The 22,085-nt window shown below is 40.8% G+C and overlaps 1 protein-coding gene across 2 annotated transcripts in view; it reads right to left on the bottom strand.

Moving 5' to 3' along the window:
- KCTD6 (potassium channel tetramerization domain containing 6) overlaps positions 1–22,085 on the bottom strand; it is a 58,022-nt gene that overhangs the window by 26,327 nt on the left and 9,610 nt on the right. For both annotated transcript variants that reach the window (XM_073811297.1, XM_073811298.1), the window contains one exon: positions 17,164–17,246. The gene's annotated coding sequence lies outside the window, so the exon portion shown is untranslated. The remainder of the gene's footprint in view (positions 1–17,163; positions 17,247–22,085) is intronic.

The following is a 22,085-nucleotide window of genomic DNA, read 5'->3' as shown; positions in this document are numbered from 1 at the left end:
AGACTCCACATGCCACAGAGCAACTAAGGCCGTGCGCGACAACTACTGAGCCTGAGCTCTAGAGCCTGCAAGCCACAACTGCTGAGCCCACATACTGCAACTACTGAAGCCCGCACGCCTAGAGCCCGCACTCCACAACAAGAGAAGCCACCGCAATGAGAAGCCCGCGCACCGCAACGATCTCCACAACTAGAGAAAGCCCGTGCACCACAACAAAGACCCAACAGAGCCAAAAAAAATTTTTTTTAATAAATTAATCAATTAATTAATTTAAAAATAGAAAGTTTAAAAAAAGAAAAGAAAATCATGGTTGAAAGCATCATCTGATTTCTCAAATTTCCCTTCATAACCATTCTGAAGATATTCTAGTAAAGAAGAAAAATGTATATGCCTCTTGTATACGGAAAGCACCTTTATTTCTCTTACAGATTCATAATATTCCATTTCATGGATGTCCCACATAAGTTTTTTAATCCAGACCCTGAATATGTAGGTTATTTCCTTTTTTTGCTATCATAAACAGTTATTATAGTTACCATGAATCATCTTATACATAAATCTATTTCACCCATTGCTTTTTTTTAATAAATTTACTTATTGATTGATTGATTTATGGCTGCACTGGGTCTTCCTTGCTGCGCACGGGCTTTCTCTAGTTGTGGCGAGCAGGGGCTACTCTTCGTTGTGGTGTGTGGGCTTCTCATTGCGGTGACTTCTCTTGTTGTGGAGCACGGGCTCTAGGCACGGGCTCGGTAGTTGTGGCTCGCAGGCTCTAGAGTGCAGTCTCAGTAGTTGTGGCGCATGGGCTTAGCTGCTCCACGGTATGTGGGATCTTCCTGGACCAGGGATTGAACCTGTGTCCCCTGCATTGGCAGGTGGATTCTTAACCACTGCGCCACCAGGGAAGTCCCTCATCCATTGCTTTTATGACTATGTTTACAGTACAAATTCCTTTAAGTGGCAAAACTGGTTTTCTGAACAGCTATGCTATATTGCTATATTTATGCTGTATTTTAAGCAACATATAAATATTTTTCAAAGAGCCTCATTTCTGAAAATACATATTTATAGACACATTCTTTAATTATTTATTTTTTATTGAGATATAGTTGATGTACAATGTGTTAGTTTCTGGTGTACGGCAAAGTGATTCAGTTATACATACATATTCTTTTTCATATTCTTTTCCATTGTGGTTTATTACAGAGTATTGAATATAGTTCCCTGTGCCATACAGTAGGACCTTGTTGTTTATCTATTTTATACATTAGCAGTTTGTATCTGCTAATCCCAAACTCCTAACTTATCCCTCCCAACCCCCTGTCCCCTTTGGTAACCATACGTTTGTTTTCTATGTCTGTGAATCTGTTTCTGTTTCATGAATAAATTAGTTTGTGTCATATTTTAAATTCCACATATAAGTGGTATCATATGGTATTTGTCTTTCTCTTTCTTACTTCACTTAGTATGATAATCTCTAGGTCCATCCATGTTGCTGCAAATGGCATTATTTCATTCATTTTTATGACTGAGTAGTATTCCATTGTGTGTGTGTGTGTGTGTGTGTGTGTGTATGATATATATATATATATATATATATATATCACATATTCTTTATCCATTCATCTGTTGATAGACCTTTAGGTTGATTCCATGTCTTGGCTATTGTAAATAGTGCTGCTGTGAACACTGGAATGCATGTATCTTTTTAAATTATAGTTTTCTCTGGATATATGCCCAGGAGTGGAATTGCTGGATCATATGGTGACTCTATTTTTAGTTTTTTACTGTTTTTCGTAGTGGCTGCACCAATTTACATTCCCACCAACAGTGTAGGAAGTTTCCCTTTTCTCCACTCCAGCATTTGTTATTTATAGACTTTTTGATAATGGCCATTCTGACCAGTGTGAGGTGATACCTCATTGTAGTTTGGATTTACATTTCTCTAATAATTAGCGATGTTGAGCATCTTTTCATGTGCCTATTGGCCACCTGTATGTCTTCTTTGGAGAAATGTCTATTTAGGTCTTCTGCCCATTCTTTGATTGGATTGTTTGTGTTTTTTTGTTATTGAGTTATATGAGCTGTTTGTATATGTTGGAAATGAAGCCTCTGTCAGTCACATTGTTTGCAAATATTTTCTCCCAGTTGTAGGCTGTCTTTTCGTTTTATTTATGGTTTCCTTTGCTGTGCAAAAGCTTGTAAGTTTGATTTGGTCCCATTTGTTTATTTTTGCTTTTATTTCTTTTGCCTTGGGAGACTGACCTAAGAAAACATTGGTATGATTTATGTCAGAGAATGTTTTGCCTATGTTCTCTTCTAGGAATTTTATGGTGTCATGTCTTATATTTAAGTCTTTAAGCCATTTTGAGTTTATTTTTGTGTATGGTGTAAGGGTGTGTTCTAACTTCACTAATTTACATGCAGCTGTCCAGCTTTCCAAACACCATCTGCGGAAGAGACTGTCTTTTCTCCATTGTATATTCTTGCCTCCTTTGTCAAAGATTAATTGACTGTAGGTATGTGGGTTTATTTCTGGCCTCTCTATTCTGTTTCATGGATCTATACATCTGTTTTTGTGCCAATACCATGCTGCTTTGATTACTGTAGCTTTGTAATATTGTCTGAAGTCTGGGAGGGTTATGCCTCCAGTGTTGTTCTTTTTCCTCAGTATTGCTTTGGTAATTCTGGTTCTTTTATGGTTCCATACAAATTTTAGGATTATTTGTTCTATTTCTGTGAAAAATGTCATGGGTAATTTGATAGGGATCACATTACATCTGTAGATTTCTTTGGGTAGTATAGTCATCTTAACAATATTAATTCTTCCAATCCAAGAGCATAGGATATCTTTCCATTTCTTTGAATCATCTTCAATTTCCTTTATCAATGTTTTATAGTTCTCAGCATATAAGTCTCTCATCTCCTTGTCAGGTTTATTCCTAAGTATTTTACTTTTTTGGATGTGATTTTATTTTATTTTTTAAATTTATTTGTTTTGGGCTGTGTTGGGTCTTCACTGCTGCATGCGGGTTTTTTCTAGTTGTGGCGAGGGGGGGCTACTCTTCATTGCAGTGCATGGCTTCTTACTGTGGTGGCTTCTCTTGTTGTGAAGCATGGGCTCTAGGCACATGGGCTTCAGTAGTTGCAGCATGCTGGCTCAGTAGTTGTGACTCGTGGGCTCTAGAGTACAGGCTCAGTAGTTGTGGTGCACGGGCTTAGTTGCTCTGCGGCATGTGGGATCTTCCCAGACCAGGGATTGAGCCCGTGTCCCCTGCATAGGCAGGCAGATTCTCAACCACTGTGCCACCAGGGAAGCCCCTGGATACGATTTTAAAAGGGATTGTTTTTTTACTTTCCCTTTCTGATATTTCATTGTTAGCATAAAGAAATACAACAGATTTCTGTATGTTAATCTTGTTTCCTGCTACCTTGCTGAATCCATTTATCAGTTCTAGCAGTTTGTGTGTGGAGTATAGACACATTCTTAATGGCAAAAATTTATAGGCTACTTCAAGTTACTGTACATAGTCAATACTAATAAAACATTTCTACTTGATTAATTTAAGCTAGTCATTTATCTATTTGTGTTGATTTAAAATTTTTAAGTTGCAGTAAAAGCATTCCTAACAGGGAAGTTTATAGCAATACAATCCTACCTCAAGAAACAAGAAAAATCTCAAATAAACAACCTAAACTTACACCTAAAGCAATTAGAGAAAGAAGAAGAACAACAACAAAAAACACCCAGGCACAAAAAGAGAAATATAGATCAATGGTACAGGATAGAATGCCCAGAGATAAACCCATGCACATATGGGCACCTAATTTATTACAAAGGAGGCAAGAACATACAATGGAGAAAAGAAAGCCTCTTTAATAAGTGGTGCTGGGAAAACTGGACAGCTATGTGTAAAAGAATGAAATTAGAACACTTCCTAACACCATACACAAAAAATAAACTCAAAATGGATTAAAGACCTAAATATAAGACCAGGCACTATAAAACTCTTAGAGAAAAACACAGGAGAAACACTCTTTGACATAAACCACAGCAAGATCTTTTTTGACCCACCTCCTAGAGTAACGGAAATAAAAACAAAAATAAACAAATGGGACTTAATTAAACTTAAAAGCTTTTGCACAGCAAAGGAAACCATAAAAAAGACAAAAAGATAACCCTCAGAATGGGAGAAAATATTTGCAAATGAAACAACAGACAAAGGATTATTCTCCAAAATATACAGCTAATGGAGCTCAATATCAAAAAAACAAACAACCCAATCCAAAAATGGGCAGAAGATGTAAACAGACATTTCACCAAGGAAGACATACAGATTGCCAACAAACACATGAAAAGATGCTCAACATCACTAATTATTAGAGAAATGAAAATCAAAACTACAAAGAGGTATCACCTCACGCCAGTCAGAATGGCCATTATCAAAAAACCTAGAAACAATAAATTCTGGAAAGGGTGTGGTGAAAAGGGAACCTGGGGCTTCCCTGGTGGCAGATGGCAGAGTGGTTAAGAATCCACCTGCCAATGCAGAGGACATGGGTTCGAGCCCTGGTCTGGGAAGATCCCACATGCCGCGCAGCAACTAAGCCCATGCACCGCAACTACTGAGCCTGTGCTCTAGAGTCTGCGTGCCACAACTACTGAGCCTGTGTGCCACAACTACTGAAGCCCACGCACCTAGAGCCTGTGCTTCGCAACAAGAGAAACCACCGCAATGAGAAGCCCACACACCGCAAGGAAGAGTAGCCCCCACTCGATGCAACTAAAGAAAGCCCGCGCACAGCAATGAAGACCCAACACAGCCAAAAATGAATAAATAAATAAATAAAAAGAATAGGAAACCCTCTTGCACTGTTGGTAGGAATGTAAATTGATACAACCACTATGGAAAACAGTATAGAGGTTCCTTAAAAACTAAAAATAGAACTACCATATGACCCAGCAAGCCCACTACTGGGCATATACCCTGAGAAAACCATAATTCAAAAAGAGACATGTACCACAATGTTCATTGCAGCACTATTTACAATAGCTAGGACATGGAACCAACCTAAATGTTCATCAACAGATGAACGGATAAAGGAGATGTGGCACATATATACAATGGAATATTACTCAGCCATAAAAAGAAATTAAAATGAGTTATTTATAGTGAGGTGGATGTACCTAGAGTCTGTCATACAGAATGAAGTAAGTCAGAAAGAGAAAAACAAATACCGTATGTTAACGCATATATGGAATCTAAAAAAACAAAACAGAAAAAATGGTACTGATGAATCCAGTTGCAGGGCAGGAATAAAGATGTAGGCATAGAGAATGGACTTGAGGACATGGGGTGGGAGGAGGAAGATGGGGCGAAGTGAGAGTAGCATCGACATATATACACTACTGAATGTAAGACAGTTAGCTAGTGGGAAGCAGCAGCATAGCACAGGGAGATCAGCTCCATGCTTTGTGACCAGCTAGAGGGGTGGGACAGGGAAGATGGGAGGGAGGCTCAAGAGGGAGAGGATATGGGGATATATGTAGGCATATGGCTGATTCACTTTGGTGTACAACAGAAACTAACACAGTATTCTGAAGCAATTATACTCCAATAAAGGTCTATTAAAAAAAAAGTTAACAGGGCTTCCCTGGTGGCGCAGTGGTTGAGAATCTGCCTGCCAATGCAGGGGACACGGGTTTGAGCCCTGGTCTGGGAAGATCCCACATGCCGCGGAGCAACTAGGCCTGTGAGCCACAACTACTGAGCCTGCGTGTCTGGAGCTTGCACTCTGCAACAAGAGAGGCCGCGACAGTGAGAGGCCTGCACACTGCGATGAAGAGTGGCCCCCGCTCACCGCAACTAGAGAAAGCCCATGCACAGAAACGAAGACCCAACACAGCCAAAAATAAATAAATAAATAAATAAAATTTTTTTAAAAATTGGATCATATATTCACCTTGAAAAAAAAAAGTTAGCAGAAGGAAAGAAATCATAAAGATCAGATCAGAAATAAATGAAAAAGAAATGAAAGAAACAATAGCAAAGATCAATAAAAATAAAAGCTGGTTCTTTGAGAAGATGAACAAAATTGATAAACCATTAACCAGACTCATCAGGAAAAAAAGGGAAAAGACTCAAATCAACAGAATTAGAAATAAAAAAAGAGAAGCAACAACTGACACCACAGAAGTACAAAGGATCATGAGAGATTACTATAAGTAACTCTATGCCAATAAAATGGACAACCTGGAAGAAATGGACACATTGTTAGAAAAGCACTACTTTCCAAGACTGAACCAGGAAGAAATAGAAAACATGAACAGACAAATCACAAGCACTTAAATTGAAACTGTGATTAAATTTTCCAACAAACAAAAGCCGAGGGCCAGAAGGCTTCACAGGCGAATTCTATAAAACATTTAGAGAAGAGCTAACACCTATGCTTCTCAAACTCTTCCAAAATATAGCAGAGGGAGGAACACTTCCAAACTCATCCTATGAAGCCCTGATACCAAAACCAGACAAAGATGTCATTAAAAATAAAGAAAATTACAGGCCAATATCACTGATAAACATAGATGCAAAAATCCTCAACAAAATACTAGCGAACAGGGACTTCTCTGGTGGCACAGTGGTTAAGAATCCACCTGCCAATGCAGGGGACACGGGTTCGAGACCTGGTCTGGGAAGATCCCATGTGCCGCGAAGCAACTAAGCCCACGTGCCACAACTACTGAGCCTGTGCTCTAGAGCCCACGAGCCACAACTACTGAGGCTGTGCCACAACTACTGAAGCCCACGCGCCTAGAGCCCATGCTCCACAACAAGAGAAGCCACCGCAATGAGCAGCCAGCGCACCACAACAAAGAGTAGCCCCTGCTCGCCACAACTAGAGAAAACCTGTGCACAACAACGAAGACCCAATGCAGCCAAAAATAAATTAATTAATGAATTAATTAAAAAACAATACTAGCAAACAGAATCCAACAGCACATTAAAAGGATCATACACCATGATCAAGTGGGGTTTATCCCAGGAATGTAAGGATTCTTCAATATACGCAAATCAATCAATGTGATACACCATATTAACTAACTTAAGAATAAAAACCATATGATAATAGATGTAGAAAAAGCTTTTGACAAAATTCAACACCCATTTATGATAAATACTCTCCAGAAAGTGGGCATAGAGGGAACCTAACTCAACATAATAAAAGCCATATATGACAGACCCACAGGTAACATCATTCTTGCCTCCTTTGTCTAAGATAAGGTGACCTTATCTTCGACAAAGGAGAAATCTCTTGCATTCCTATACAGTAACAACAAAAAGTCAGAAAGAGAAATTGAGGACACACTCCCCTTTACCAATGCAACAAAAAGAATAAAATACCTAGGAATAAACTTGCCTAAGGAGGCAAAAGACCTGTATGCAGAAAACTATAAGACACTGATGAAAGAAATCAAAGACCATACAAACAGATGGAAAGATATATCATGTTCTTGGACTGGAAGAATCAACATTGTGAAAATGACTCTACTACCCAAAGCAATCTACAGATCCAATGCAATCCCTATCAAACTACCAATGGCATTTTTCACAGAACTGGAACAAAAAATTTCACAATTTGTATGGAAACACAAAAGACCCCGAATAGCCAAAGCAATCTTGAGAAAGAAAAAAGGAGCTGGAGGAATCAGGCTCCCTGACTTCAAACTATATTACAAAGCTACAGTAATATACAGACTATATTACAAAGACAGTATGGTACTGGCACAAAAACAGAAACATAGATCAATGGAACAGGATAGAAAACCCAGAGATAAACCCACGCACATATGATCACCTTATCTTAGACAAAGGAGGCAAGAATATGCAATGGAGAAAAGATATCCTCTTCAATAAGGGGTTCTGGGAAAACTGGACAGCTACATGTAAAAGAATGAACTTAGAACACTCTCTAACACCACACACAAAAATAAACTCAAAATGGATTAAAGACCTAAATGTAAGGCCAGACACTATCAAACTCTTAGAGGAAAACATAGGCAGAACACTCTATGACATAAATCACAGCAAGATCCTTTCTGACTCACCTCTTAGAGTAATGGAAATAAAATAAAAAATAAACAAATGGGACCTAATGAAACTTAAAAGCTTCTGCACAGCAAAGGAAACTATAAACAAGACGAAAAGACAACCCTCAGAATGGGAGAAAATATTTGCAAACAAAGCAACTGACAAAGGATTAATCTCCAAATTATACAAACTGCTCATGGAGCTCAAAATCAAAAAAACAAACAACCCAATCCAAAAATGGGCAGAAGACCTAAATAGACATTTCTCCAAAGTAGATATATAGATTGCCAACAAACACATGAAAAGATGCTCAACATCACTAATCATTAGAGAAATGCAAATCAAAACCACAATGAGGTATCACCTCACAACAGTCAGAACAGCCATCATCAAAAAATCTACAAACAGGGCTTCCCTGGTGGCGCAGTGGTTGAGAGTCCGCCTGGCGATGCAGGGGACGCGGGTTCGTGCCCCGGTCCGGGAAGATCCCACATGCCGCGGAGCGGCTGGGCCCGTGAGCCATGGCCGCTGAGCCTGCGCGTCCGGAGCCTGTGCTCCGCAACGGGAGAGGCCACAGCAGTGAGAGGCCCGTGTACAGCAAATTTAAAAAAAAAAAAAAAAAAAAAAAAAAAAATCTACAAACAATAAATTCTGGAGAGGGCGTGGAGAAAAGGGAACTCTCCTGCACTGTTGGTAGGAATGTAAATTGATACAGCCCTTATGGAGAACAGCATGGAGGTTCCTTAAAAAACTAAAAATAGAACTACCATATGACCCAGCAATCCCACTGCTGGGCATATACCCTGAGAAAACCATAATTCAAAAAGTCATGGGCTTCCCTGGTGGCGCAGTGGTTGAGAGTCTGCCTGCTGATGTAGGGGACACAGGTTCATGCCCTGGTCCGGGAGGATCCCACATGCCTCGGAGCGGCTGGGCCCGTGGGCCATGGCCACTGGGCCTGCATTTCCGGAGCCTGTGCTCCGCAACGGGAGAGGCCACAACAGTGAGAGGCCCACGTACTGCAAAAAAAAAAAAAAAAAAAAAGTCATGTACCACAATGTTCATTGCAGCACTATTTACAATAGCCAGGACATAGAAGCAACCAAAATGTCCATCGACGGATGAATGGATAAAAAAGATGTGGCACATATATACAATGGAATATTACTCAGCCATAAAAAGGAACAAAATTGAGTTATTTGTAGTGAGGTGGACGGACGTAGAGTCTATCATACAGAGTGAAGTAAGTCAGAAAGAGAAGAACAAATACCAGATGCTAATGCACATATATGAAATCTTAAAAAAACGGTACTGATGAACCTAGTGGCAGGGCAGGAATTAAGACACAGACGTAGAGAATGGACTTGAGGCTCATAGGTGAAGCTGGGACAAAGTGAGAGAGTAGCACTGACACATATACACCATCAAATGTAAAACAGATAGCTAGTGGGAAGCTGCTGCATAGCACGGGGAGATCAGCTCCACGCTTTGTGACGACCTAGAGGGGAGGGATAAGCAGGGTGGGAGGGAGACTCAATAGGGAGGGGATATGGGAATATATGTATACATACGGCTGATTCACTCTGTTATACAGAACAAACTAACGCAACATTGTAAAGCAATTATGTTCCAATAAAGATATTAAAAAAATAAAAACAAATAAAAATTTTAAGTTATATACTCACTATTATAATACAGTTCATTTTTTCACAGATCCTGAGATAATGTGGTGAAAACTTGTCTCCCTAAATTATGTAACAACCAGCCATAGAATAAGACTGGTATTATTAATTCACAGACACCTTCCAACCCCAGTGTTATAAAGAAGTTCTAATGTATTAAAAAAAATGGCTTTCGTTTGGTCAAAAATGAATTTTCTAAGTCTAGTCAAGTAATCAACATCAAAATGTCTGGGATGCTATGAAGTGTTTCTTGTGCCCGGAAATGGGGGGTTTTATTTATCCTTTAAAAGTTCACGGTACAGCATGTGGGTGAAGCTTTCTGAGCAACCTTTCCCTTTGCTACTGCAAAGCCAAACTGTGGGCTCAGCGTCTGAGCTTTCCTTCCCACAAAAAATGTGGCTAAGGCCAGAGAACAAAAGTATTTATACTTTTGGAGGCCCCCCTGTTCGTGAGTCACGTGGCAGCGGCCCTGATACTGTCCTTTCTGCACCTTCTGCCACTTGCTGCTTCCAGTCGAGTGGAGGAGGGCACCCTCTAGGGGTGAGACTGGGGAACAAAATAGTCTCCAACCCCTGGGAAAGGGACTGTGGGAATTCACCTGGATGGCCTTTCCTAGGCAGCTACGCTTCTAAAGCTTCCAAAAACTGAAGTCTATCAATGCAGTGCCAGATGTAACCTAAGGCACTGATATGTGTGTATGCAGGTTTGTGCAAACACACTCATAAAATCTGAGTATCTCTGGAAGGAGAAGCAGGAAACTAGTAACGGTGCTTGCCTCCTGGGAGAGAAATTCATAAGAGAGATGGGGACAGGGGGGAGAGTCACTTTCCCTCCCCACAAATTTATGATGAGAAACTTTCAAACATACAGAAAAGTTTAAAGAATAGTGCAATGAATTCCCACATGCTCACCACTGAGATTCTACAACTGTTACCATTTACCATATTTGCTTTATCTCTATATTAATTTGCCTGAATTATTCAATTAGAGACTCACAGTAAAATCTTTATGTCCTTTGAATTTTGTACACAGTATATCATCTATCCAAAAACATAAATATCTTAATAATAATAACCACCTCTGAAAGGTGTTGTGAGGGAAGATTATATTAAATAAGATAGATGTAAATACCTGGCACAGTGCCAAGCACAGAGTACCTGCTCAATAAATAAATGTTAACTATAGTCATTCTCACATTTCTCTTCATTTGCTTTCAGTTCCCGTAGTCAACTCATCACCTTTGATCACCCCAAGGCAGGCAGCACAGGCATGACAGGGCTGTTACGGAGCAGAAGACAGGGCTCTAAAAAGCTCAATGACTCCAGGGCTTCCCTGATGGCACAGTGGTTGAGAGTCCGCCTGCCAATGCAAGGGACACGGGTTCATGCCCTGGTCCGGGAGGATCCCACATGCCGCAGAGCGGCTGCGCCCGTGGGCCATGGCCGCTGAGCCTGCGCGTCCGGGGCCTATGCTCCACAACAGGAGAGGCCGCAACAGTGAGAGGCCCGCGTACCGCAAAAAAAACAAACAAAAAAAACAAAAAAGCTCAGTGACTCCAAATTGGCCAGGCAGCAAGGGCCCCCAGACGGGCCAAGCACCTGGGCCTTTTCCCAATTCAGCCCTCTTCCCACTTTTCCAAACTTCTCTCAACTCCTCAAAGGCTCCTGGCAGGTCCAGAGCAGGAGGGTCATAGTACCCTGTAGCGTGTATGACCAACCTGTTAAAAGCAGGCCAGGGAGCAGGGAGGAGGCCTAAAGTGGCCATGACAGTAAACCCTTCTGGGCTGCTCCAAGAAAATTGCTTCATGCCTACAAATATCCACCTTTTCCCACAGACTACCTTGTAATGAGTTTCACTAGTTTCTGATATCAAAAAATAAAATAAATATAAAATATAATTTAGGGCTTCCCTGGTGGCGCAGTGGTTGAGAATCCGCCTGCCGATGCAGGGGACATGGGTTTGTGCCCCGGTCCGGGAAGATCCCACATGCCACAGAGTGGCTGGGCCCATGAGCCATGGCCGCTGAGCCTGCACGTCCCGAGCCTGTGCTCCGCAACAGGAGAGGCCACAACAGTGAGAGGCCCGCATATCGCAAAAAAAAAAAAAATATATATATATATATATAATTATATATATATATAATTTAGTATGTGGTAAAAACCAAATAGACATGCTACCTAGATCTCTAAATATATGTGTCATATAACATATGTAATTCATAATACACATATATACAATACACATATATTAACATAATATATGTTAACATGTAATATACATGTTATCAGATAACATAAATATAAAATACAATTCAGTATGTGGTAAAAACCAAGTAGTGAGAGATTCTATGCTAGCTAGGCCTCTTTTTTTCTCTACACACACTTATATGCAACATATATAACACATTACATTACATGTTATTTACATTATATATGTACATTATATTACTTTTTTTTTTATTTAGAGACCTAGTTAGCATCTCCGACTATGTGGGTTTTACCACATACTGAACTATATTTGGTCAGACTAATCCTTTTCCTCACCAGGGGAAACCAGTTATAGATAAACCAGTGAGTCACCATTCGCTCTGCTGGCCGTGACCAATATCTCTCTGGGGCCTCACACCTTCCTGCCAGCTGCCCACGAACCCAGAGACTTCCTCCAGTCCTTGTGGAGAGAGAACCGGGGAAGGTACCTGCCCCTCAGTCCTATGAGGTAGGCACTACTATTATCCTCATTGCAATAAACTGAATGTATTGTCCCCCACAAAAGTCATACGTTGAAACCTAATGCCCAATGTGATGGTATTTGGAGATGAAATCTTTGGGAGGTGATTAGGTCATGAGGGCAAAGCCTTCATGAATGGTATCAGTACCCTCATAAAAAAAGACCCTGGAGTGCTCCCTCAGATACCCTTCTGCTATCTGAGGACATTAAGACAGACATCTATGAACCAGGAAGCAGGCTGGTTGACACCAAATCTGCTGAAACCTTGATCTTGGACTTTCCAGTCTCCAAAACTTTGAGAAATATATGTATGTTGTTTATAAGTTACCTAGTCTATGGTATTTTGTTACAGTGGCCCAAAAAGACTCAAGACACCCATTTAACCAAAGAGAGATGAGGTACAGATGCCACGAGTAATGAGCTCAAGGTCACAAAGCTAGTAAATGGCAGTGCTGGGATGCCAGTTTCTGTCAGTGGACCTTTAATACAGATTTCAACATAGAAACGTGCAAACATGAACTATATCAGCAAAAGTGTGGGGGAAAAGGCACTTTTAGATATTCCTTGTTGGAAAGTAAATTCGGAAATCTATATGACAATACTGAACACAATTTAAAACGCACATAGTTACTTTGACCTTGAAATTCTTCCTCTAGAAATTACTCACAGATGCCTTTACATGAGTGTGCAAAAACATATGGACAAGACATTCCATTGGGGGCTTCCCTGGTGGCGCAATGGTTGAGAGTCCGCCTGCTGATGCAGGGGACACAGGTTCTTGCCCCGGTCCGGGAAGATCCCACATGCCGCGGAGCGGCTGGGCCCGTGAGCCATGGCCGCTGGGCCTGCGTGTCTGGAGCCTGTGCTCCACAACGGGTGAGGCCACAACAGTGAGAGGCCCGCGTATCGCAAAAAAAAAAAAAAAAAACGACATTCCATTGCACCATGATTATAACAGTAAAGACCAGAAGACTAGGACATGGTGTCATAGGGCATCAGTTAAACAGCCACACTCTGGAACACTATACACCTGTGAAGATGAATGAGGGAAATCTACTTGCACTGATATGCAGAGCCCTCCAAGGTATATTTCTAATGAAAAAACAGCACAGGGCAGTACATGTGTCTTAAAAGCTAACATTTAAGCCAATGTACAGGGTGATGATTTCAGGAAAGATGGAGTAACACACTCTGCCCTATGTATCACACTAACTGCAACTACAAACCCTTTCAGAATCCATGGAGCAGTGACCTAAGGATTTTGAAAAGCAAATGGTAGCAGGTGAATCAAGGAAAGAGACCAGAATCCAAAGGTCCACAAAACTGGTGAGAAGTTCAGGTTTTTTCCCTTCAGTATTGCCCAGCCTGGATTCAAGTGCACCTGCTCAAAACTCAGAAATGTTCATCAGGTGCAGACAAAGAATTCCAAGTAAGCCCTCTCTTTCTGATCTGAGGAGTGTGTGTGTGTGTGTGTGTGTGTGTGTGTGTGTGTGTGTGTGTGTTTGGGGGTTGGGAAGTGGGGAATCGGGGAATATTCCATTTGGTTTTTGTTATTTTTTCTTTTTTCTGTTTTCCTGCCCCAGTCTGCAGGCAATACCTTAGTGTTGATGGCAGTAGTGGGTGGTCAGATGCTTAAAACTCTAATGGAGGGGAAATTTGTCTCTAACCAGAGGAGCTGTGATTCCAAGAGCATGGAGAGAATACCATTGCTTTGTTTCTCTCCCTGTCCTCCCGTGGTCCCAGACGCAGACACAGCAGTAAGAAGTGCACAACAGAGCAGAGAAACTAAAGCCACACTGTTAGGGGCTGAATGGTCCCCCTCAAATTCATATATTGAAGTCATAACCCCCAGTATCACAGAATGTGACTACATTTGGAGATGGCCTTTAATGCGGTAATGAGGGTAAAATGAAGTCATTAGGGTAGAGCCTAATCTAATATGACTGGTGTCATTATAAGAAGAGGGGTTTAGGACACAGACATGTACATGCACAGAGGAGAGACCATGTGAGGACACAGCAAGAAAGCAAGGAGAGAGGCTTCAGAGGAAATCAACCTTGCAGGAAACTTCATCGTGGAATTTCAGCCTTCAGAACTGTGAGAAAATAAATTTCTGTTGTTTAAGTCACCCAGTCTGTGGTATTTTGTTATGGCAGCCCCAGCAAACTAATACACCTATCTTTCTGGCTAGGGGACGAGGAAGGGAGGGTCTAGGGCATCAAAAGGTATTGAGAACATCATAGAGATGAGGGAGATCTAGAGAGACATCCCAGAAAGCTATGTATGACCTCCTGGGCTCACCCTGGAGCTTACATGTACAGATCTGACCCTAAACAGCATATCACAGCCTTGCCATCTGAGCTACAAGGTAGCACACTACCAAGGTCCCCGACTGACCACTGGGTAGCACACACGTGGGACTGATCCAAAGGGCACTGCAAATGCTTTAAAAACTGAGCTGACTTTGGAACCACAGCCCACAGCAGGCAGGCTGAAACTTGCAACCTGAACCAAACCTTCTGGATTACCTAAAAAATGTAAAATATCAACATTCTCTAGCCAGACTGACGAAGAAATAAAGACAAAAGACACAGGTTACTGGGGCTTCCCTGGTGGTGCAGTGGTTAAGAATCTGCCTGCCAATGCAGGGGACACAGGTTCGAGCCCTGGCCCAGGAAGATCCCACATGCCATGGAGTAACTAAGCCCGTGTGCCACAACTACTGAGCCTGTGCTGTACAGCTCATGTGCCACAACTACTGAGCCCACATGCCGCAACCACTGAAGCCCGCGTGCCTAGAGCCCATGCTCTGCAACAAGGGAAGCCACTGCAATGAGAAGCCCGCACACCACAACGAAGAGTAGCCCCCACTCGCTGCAACCAGAGAAAGCCCGCACACAGCAACAAAGACCCAACACAGCCAAAAATAAAAATTAAAAATGGATAAAATTAAAAAAAAAGACACACGGTACTAATTTCAGGAATGAAAAAGGGGATATGACTACAGACCCCACAGACTTTAAAAGTGAATTTTGTGAACAAATCAACAATATATAAATTTGGCAACTTAGATGAAATGGACTTATTCCTTGAAAAATAAAAACAACTGAAATTTACCCAAGAATAAAAAGATAACCTGAAAAATCCTATATTCATTAAAGAAATAGAATTTGTAGTTAAAAGCTCCATAAAGGGACTTCCCTGGTGGTGCAATGGTTAAGAATCCACCTGCCAATGCAGGGAGCAGGGGTTTGATCCCTGGTCTGGGAAGATCCCATGTGCTGCGGAGCAACTAAGCCCGCGTGCCACAACTACTGAGCCTGTGCTCTAGAGCCCATGAGCCACAACTACTGAGCCCACATGCCACAACTACTGAAGCTCATGCGCCTAGAGCCCATGTTCCGCGACAAGAGAAGCTACTGCAATGAGAAGCTCACACAGTGTAACAAAGAGTAGCCCCCGCTCACCACAACTAGAGAAAGCCCATGAGCAGCAACAGAGACCCAACGCAGCCAAAAATAAATAAATAAATAAATAAAATTTTTAATTAAATAAATATATAAATAAAAGCTCCATAAAAAAGGTACTTCCCTGGTGGTCCAGTGGTTAAGAATCCGCCTTCCAATGCAGGGGACGTGGGTTCAATCCCTAGTCAGAGAACTAAGATGCCACATGCAGCAGGGCAACTACTGAGCCCACGCGTCACTACTAGAAAGTCTGTGTACTGCAACTACAGAGCCCATGCACTGCAACTAGAGAGAAGCCTGAGTGCCACAACAAAAGATCCTGTGTGCTGCAACTAAGACCTGAAGCAGCCATAAATAAATAAATATATATTTTTAAATTGTTGAATGATTAAATTGTAAAAAAAAAAAATCTTATATAAAAAAACTCCATAAAAAAGAGATCTCTGGATGTTTTCAAATATAAATTCTACCAAACATTTAAAGAAGAAATAAAACCAATTCTACACAACCTCTTTCAGAAAACAGAAGAGGAGGGAACACTTCCCAACTCATTTTGAGGCCACCATTACCCTGATACCAAAATCAGACAACAGAAGAAAACTATAGACCAATTATCTTTCATAAACATAGAAATCTCCTCAACAAAAATTAGCAAATCAAAATCCAGCAATATAGATGTGTGTGCGTATGTGTATATGTATGTACATATATTCCACCGTGACCAAGCAGGGTATATACCAGAAATGCAATATTGGTTCAATATTTAAAAATCAATCAATGTAGGGACTTCCCTGGTGGTCCAGTGGGTAAGACTCCACACTCCCAATGCAGGGGGCCCAGGTTTGATCCCTGGTCAGGGAACTTGATCCCGCATGCATGCCACAACTAGGAAGCCTGCATGCCACGACTAAAGATACTGCGTGCCACAACGAAGATCCTGCGTGCCACAACTAAGACCCGATGCAGCCAAACTAAAAATAAAATAAATAAATATTTTTTTAAAAATCAATGTAATCCACAATGTTAACAAACTAAAGAAGAAAAATCAAATGATCATATAAATTGATGCATAAAAGGCATGTGACAAAATTCAATGGCCATTCAGGATACAAGAACTCAGTAAATTAGAAACAAAGGGAACTTCCTTCACCTGAATAAGGATCTCTACAAAAAAATTAAAACGAACATCACACTTACTGGTAAAAGATTGAATGCTTTTCCTCTAAGATCGGGAACAAGGCGAAGATGTTCCTTCTCACCACTCCTATTCAACACGGGTACTAGAAGGCCAGCAAAAAAGGCAAGAAAAAGAAACAAAAGACATAAATATTAGAAAGATAGAAATAAAATTGTCTCTTTCGCAGACAACCTAATTGTCCAAGCAGACAATCCCATGGAATCAACAAAAAAAATCTTCTAGAAATAACAAATGAGTTTAGCAAGGTTGCAGAACATTATGTCAACACCTGAAAATCAACTGCATTTCTGTAAACTAGCAGTAAACTACCAGAAACCAAAATTTTTAAAACATAACATTTACAATAGCCTAAAAAGGACAGAAAATCTTAGGCATAAATCCAATAAACTATGTGCAAGATCTGTATGCTGAAAACTACAAAAGTCTGATGAAAAAAATCAAAGAAGACTGAAGTAAATGGGATACCAGTTCTTTCCAAAATGTTCTATAGATTCAACACTATTCCAACCAAAATTCTACCAAGATTTTTTTTTTGTAGCTGCAGTTAAGCTGATTGTAAAACAACTTTGAAAAGGAAATGCTGGAAGACTCACTTGATTTTAAAGATTACTGTACAGCTGCAGTAATTAAGACAGTGTAATACTGAAAAAGGGATAAACACAGAGATCAATGAAACAGAACAGAGTCCAAAACCAGAAACCACTCAAAACAACCAACTGATTTTTGCACAAAGGTGCAAAGGCAATTCAATGGATGAAAGATGGTCTTTTTACCAAACAGTGTTTAAACGACTGGACATCCATATGTAAAAAAACTCTGGACCTGGGCTTCCCTGGTGGCGCAGTGGTTGAGAGTCCGCCTGCCGATGCAAGGGACACGGGTTCGTGCCCCGGTCCGGGAAGATCCCACATGCCGCGGAGCGGCTGGGCCCGTGAGCCATGGCCGCTGGGCCTGCGCGTCCAGAGCCTGTGCTCCGCAACGGGAGAAGCCACAACAGTGAGAGGCCCGCGTACTGCAAAAAAAAAAAAAAAAAGCCCTCTGGACCTCAACCTCACACCTTATACAAAAATTAACTCAAAATGGACCATAGAGCTAAACATAAAACTATAAAACTGTAGAAGAAAACATTAAAGAAAAGCTTTACAACCTGGTGTGAGGCAGAGTTCTTAGACATGACACCAAAACATGAACCATAAAAGAAAATTTTGGTAAATTGAATTTCATCAAAATTTAAACCTTTTCTCTGAAAGACAGTGTTGAAAGATTGAAGAGATATGTCACAGACTGGGAGAAAATACAGTGGGCCCTCAGTATCCGCAGATTCCACACCTGCAGATTCAACCAACAGAGGACAGTGTCAGAGGTCCTACTGTTAGAAATTGATAAGAGGCTGGACAAGGAATTCGGGCAAGGCTGTACTGGGGCTCGGGCTGCAGCACGAGGGAGTGAGAACAAGTCAGAGCTACCCTTGCTCACTCCCCGAGGCGGGTGGCGAGCTGCTTCCTTAAATGGGGTGAGGCTAGAGGCGGGCAGGCTTCGATGCTCTGCCCACCCCCTCGGTAGTGCTGTGTGCAGGGACCATCAGGGTACCCTGCTTTTGCTCTGGGCAGTTGGGTTTTGGCCTTTTTGCATCTTGTTGTTCACACTTTGCCCCAACTGCACATGCATGCGGTTATTTTTAGTCCCTTATACTTTCTTTGTATTTTATTGCCGAAGGAGATGTTTGTCCAGGTGCAAGCACTCCAGTAGAGGGTCCCAGATCCCAGGTCCTAGCCTGTCTCACTACCATAAGGGACTTGAACAGTCACAAATTTAGGTAACCTCAGGATGGGAGAGGTTCTGGAAACAATCCCCTCGCAGATACCAAGGGATGACTGTATTTGCAAATCACATATTCAACATAGGGCTTATATCCAGAATATACACATACACACACGCGCGCGCGCGCGCGCACACACACACACACACACACACACACACACACACACACACATATAAAACTCAACCTTAAGAAAACAAACAACCCAAGAAAAAATGGGCAAAGACTTAAACAGACATTTTACCAAAGATGATATACAAATGGCCAATAAGAAAACAAAGAGATACTCAACATCTTTAGCCATTAAGGAAATGAAAATCAAAACCATGATGAGATATCACTGCACACCCATTAGAAAGGCAAAAAACAAAAACAAATTATAACATCAAGAGTTGGTGAGGATGTGGAACAACTGGGACTCTCATACACTGTTGTTGAGAATAGAAAATGGTACTCCAGGAAACAGTTTGACAGTCTCTTAAAAGTTAAATATACACTTGCATATGACCCAGCAATCCCAAAATCGCATGGTAGAGAAATGAGAATGTATGTTCATACAAAATTCTGCACAAAAATTTTATATTAACTCTATTCATCATCACCAAAAACTGGAAACAACTAAAATGTCCTTTAACAGGTAAACGGATGAACAAACTGTGGTGCGTGCATAAAACAGAATAATACTCGCAATAAAAAAGAAGGGACTATCCATACATGTGACAACACAGATGAATCTCAAAGGCATTGTGTTGAGTGAAAGAAGCCAGTCTCAAAAAGTTATACACTGTGTGATTGCATTTATATAACATTCTGGAAAAGGCAATAGTGTGGCAAGAGAGACACAGATTAGGGGGTGTCAGGCATTAGGGATGGAGGGTGTGGTGTCACAAGGACGGACAGCAGGAGTTTTGGGGGGTCATAGAGCCATTGTGTATGCTGATTATGGCTGTCATTACCCAAATCTATACCAGCTTAGAAACACACACACACACACACACACACACACACACACACACACACACTTAACTATATGCTCATTAAAACAATATTTTTAAAAACCTAACATTTGTGTAAAGAAAGAGCTTATAGCTAAATAGCCCTTCTCTGTAAACAGACAGAAGAAATAAGAATGGTGTCTGCTGCGGCACGGGGCAGAGGCAGCGTAACTGAGGTTCAGGAGCAGGAAGGACGATTACTTCGTACCTTTCTGAACTACTTGAATTTTTTTTCCTGCAATGGGATGAATTTCCTATTCAAAACATTTTTGAAATTTAAACTAAAATATAAAACAAAGTGTATATGGATATATTGGAATAAAACATGCAAACATTATAAAAGATATTTTGCTCAGAAATGGGATAGAGAGTCTCCTTTTGGGAAAATGAAAAAATTCTGGAGATGGATGGTGGTGGTAATTGAACAGCAGTGTGAAAGTATTTAACACAACTGAACTGTACACTTGAAAATGGTTAAGGGACTTCCCTGGTGGCACAGTGGTTAAGAATCCACCTGCCAGTGCAGGGGACCTATGCGCCTAGAGCCTGTGCTCCGCAACAAGAGAAGCCACCGCAATGAGAAGCCCACACACCTCAACAAAGAGTAGCCCCCACTCGCCTCAACTAGAGAAGTTGTTGTATTCTCTAGTTGCAGCACGGAAGCAGCAAGGAAGACCCAATGCAGCTCAAAATAAATAAAATAAAATAAATTTATTTTTTAAATGGTTAAAATGGTAAATTTTATGTTATTCATATTTTATCACTATATAAAACAATCTAATTAGAATATGAGCAAAAGTCTTGAACAGACACTTCACCAAAGATGGATGTCAAGTAAGTATGTAGAAAGGTGTTCAAAATCATTAAATATTAGGGAAATGCAAATCAAAATCAGGGGGGATACCACTATACATCTATTAGAATGTCTGAAATAAAAATTATTGACAATATCAGGTGCTGGCAACGACCCCAGAGCAACTGGATGTCTCCTACATTGCTGGAGGGACCCTAAAATGGTACAGCCACTCTGGAAGAACAGTATGGCAATTTCTTAAAAGTTAAACATACACTTAACATACAATCATACTGCTGGATACCTAAAGAAATGAAAACTTATGTTCACAAAAAACCTGTAAACCAATGTTCACAGCAGCTGTATTGGAAATAGCTAAAACTGAATACAACCCAGAAGTCCTTCAGTGGATGAATGGATAAACTGATATAGCCATACAGCTGTTAAGCAATAAAAAAGAATGAAATGTTGATACCTGCAACTACTTGCACTGATCTTGGGGCATTAGGCTGAGTGACAATAGTCAATCGCAAAGAGTTACATATTGCATGATTCCATGAAATAACAAATTATAGCGTTTGAGAAGAGATTAGTGGTTACCAGGAGTTATCTATGAGGTAACACGAGGGAGTTTCTCTGTAGTGATGGAAAAATTCTGTATTCTGATTGTGCTGGTGGTTACATGAATTTGTACGTATGATAAAATTCCGTAGTACTACACACACACACACACACACACACACACACACACAAATGCATATAAAAAATGGTGAAAGCTGAATAAAGTGTCTACCTGAGTTAACAGTATTGTACTAATGTTAATTCTGGGTTTTGACAACGTACTATGGTTATATAAAATATTACCATTGGGCAAAGCTGGATGGAAGGTATATGAAAACTCTTGCATACTCTTTGTATTTTTGTTCTTCTTGTGAGTCTTAAGATCTCTCAAGAGAAAAATTTATGAGAAAAAAAAGAGGAGTAAATTATTAATACTTAACATGGATGAATCAATCTCAGTAACATTTTGCTGAGCCAGACACAAGAGCACACGGTGTATAACTCCATTTGTTTCAAGTTCTAAAACAGGCCAACAGAAATATGACTATGGAAACCAGATCTGTGTTTGCCTGTGAGGTGATGTGTGGGGAATTACTTAAGAGGAGACATGAGCGAACTTTCTGGGGTGGTGGAAATGTGCATTTTACTGTGTTTAAGTTACACCTAAAAAGATGGAAGAGCGAGAAGTCCTCTTTAATAAACCTTGCTTGCAATGACCAAAATACAAACAAACAAAAAAAACCCACCACACAA

Source organism: Tursiops truncatus, chromosome 10 (assembly GCF_011762595.2).
Source record: "Tursiops truncatus isolate mTurTru1 chromosome 10, mTurTru1.mat.Y, whole genome shotgun sequence".
Classification (NCBI taxonomy): domain Eukaryota; kingdom Metazoa; phylum Chordata; class Mammalia; order Artiodactyla; family Delphinidae; genus Tursiops; species Tursiops truncatus.
The sequence above is the reverse complement of the archived record's forward strand: the minus strand, read 5'-3'. Positions and strand labels throughout refer to the sequence as shown.